Source organism: Triticum aestivum, chromosome 2D (assembly GCF_018294505.1).
Source record: "Triticum aestivum cultivar Chinese Spring chromosome 2D, IWGSC CS RefSeq v2.1, whole genome shotgun sequence".
Classification (NCBI taxonomy): Eukaryota; Viridiplantae; Streptophyta; class Magnoliopsida; order Poales; family Poaceae; genus Triticum; species Triticum aestivum.
In genome coordinates this window covers 133045081-133047618 of record NC_057799.1, presented here as the reverse complement: position 1 = coordinate 133047618, position 2538 = coordinate 133045081, and positions in this window count along the sequence as shown.

Sequence of the window (2538 nt, the reverse complement as noted above, 5' to 3'; positions counted from 1 at the left end):
TGCTTCGGGGGTAATTGTAAAAGCAACGGTGTCCGCTAGCTTCATGGATATGTTCTTCATTTTGAAGTGTAGCTCACAGTTAGTGTTCTTTATGATGTCATCCACAGGGTATGTATCCAGCAGTGCGTCGCCCGGGGCGGAACCAACGCTGCTTCTCGGCATGGATGGGACGATGCTATCCAATGTTGGACGATCATCCGCTTGTTGTTGCCGCTGCTGAGACCCCCTTTCCTGGCTAAGTGAGTCGATCTGCTGCTGCTGCTGCTGGAATTTGAGTGCCAAGTCCGGGTGCCTTGCTTCTAGGCCTTGAAGGCGTTCTGCGTCCTGCTTCCTCTGCTCCTCCTCCAGGTTCCTCTTCTTCTCCTCCTCCATCTTCTTTCTTGCACGGGTCCTGTAGTCGTCGTTCCATTCCGAAAAGCCCTCATACCAGGGAATAACGCCCTTGCCTCGTGTTCTTCCCGGGTGTTCAGGATTTCCCAGGGCACGCGTAATCTCGTCGTTCTCTCTGTTGGGCGTGAACACCCCCTTTTGAGCATCTTCTATTGCGTCAAGTAACTTTTGTTCGGCTCCTTTTATACTTGCCTTCTTCGAAACCAGGCCTGTCTTCGGGTCCAATGCCCCCCCATGCGCATAGAACCAAGTTTTGCACCTGGGGGGCCAGCTCCTAGTAACCGGAGTGACCCCTGCATCCTCCATCTCTTGCTCAGACTTATCCCACTTAGGCATTGCCACCGCGTAGCCACCTGGCCCCAGCCTATGGAACTGCGTCTTTTTTGCAGCATTGGCCTTGTTTTTTCTCGACCGTTCCTTAGATAATTCTGATTCCTTGAATTTCACGAAAGCGGTCCAGTGTTCTCTTTGCTTCTCCAGTGTTCCCTTGAATTCTAGAGTCTTCCTTTCTGCAGCGAGGTAGTTGGCCCATACAGTTTTCTTGTGGGTGTTGAATGCAATTGCCATCTTCTTAAGAGCAACGTCCTTGACTTTCTGCACATCTGCATCAGTGAAATAATCTGGTAGGGTGAAATGTTCCATCAGAGATTCCCAAAGCTTTTGTTTTGCTCTGCCGTCGACCCAAGTAACATCTGGACGTTTAGTTTTTGGCTCTTTCCATTCTTGAATGGAGATCGGGAGTTGGTCCTTCATAAGAACTCCGCACTGACGAGTCCACTTGTTCGCAATGTTCTTAGGCATGAGGGGTTTGCTATTAGCTTTCATGGAGTCGATGTTGTACTTTACACCCTCCTTCAACTTTTTGCCCGGGCCTCGCTTTGTCCTGCTGTCTGTAGAAGCAGATTTGCTCGATCCGGAGGGCTGAAAGAAGAAAGATCGATTCGTTAATATATTTTCAAATCAAAAAAACATGTGATGATCACCAGATGCCTGCTTATATAAATATACCTCGCCGGTAGTCTTTGTTATTTCAATATCAACATTGTCTGTGTCATCATAAACATTGTCTGCGTCATCACAATCATAATCATAGTTCATGACTTCATCAGCTCGGTCGTCGAGATCGAATATCTTATCATCACCCTCCCCGGTATTGTTCAGATATTGGGAGCCGTCATCTGCTTCATTCAGATCATCTAGCCTGCGAGGGCTGCGTATGATCTCGAACAATTCCTCTTCTCTCTCTCTGCCGCTATTGTCCGCCATAGCTTTTACTTAACTAATACAGAAGAAATATAAAACAATTTAGTATTCAAATTACAATGCATGATGCAATCAATAAGGAAAAACTGAATCATATAGTACATAATATGCATCGTCTTGAATAATATATAATCTCGAATACATCGTCTTGAATAATATATATAATCTCGAATACATCGTCTCGAATATTATATATCGAATACATCACTGGCTAGGTACCTAATAAAGATCGAATACTACAGAAGAATCTAGGCCACTCGCGGTTCCTGGGGCGCGGGCGATGGACACCCAAAGAGAAGGAACCATCACAGGATCATATCTCCGGTCATCTGCCCAAAGAACCTGCCAGGTATTGGAGAACCTGACGTCCATAGCAGCCATGTAGCGATGGACATGCTCGTCCTCCTCCCTGACACGGCGACGCACCACCTCCGGCGGGGTCGGCTCCCTCTGCACCGAATGTGGCCCACGCGAACGCCACCAAAGGAGATCAGGGTCGACGACGGGACCCGAGGCCGGGTTCCTCACCAAGCGGCGCGTCCCTCCAGGTAGCACCTCCCAGTGCCAGCTCGGCGGAGCCCAGTCCCGGACATGGGTCAGCCGGACGTCGTCGCGAACGGGTCGACGGCGAGGATGCGGGCCGGGCATCGTCGAGAACAAATACTATATGCCCGCAAAAAGTAACATTTTTAAATGATTAGATTGTGATAAGTAAAATTCTATATGCAAATTCTAAATTTTTCTATAACTAAAAAACAGAAAAATTTATAACATTTCTATATAACTAACATTTCTAATATTTCTATAACTAAAAAATAGAAAAATTTCTAACATTTCTATAACTAAAAAACAGAAAAATTTCTATAACTAAAATTTATAACTAAA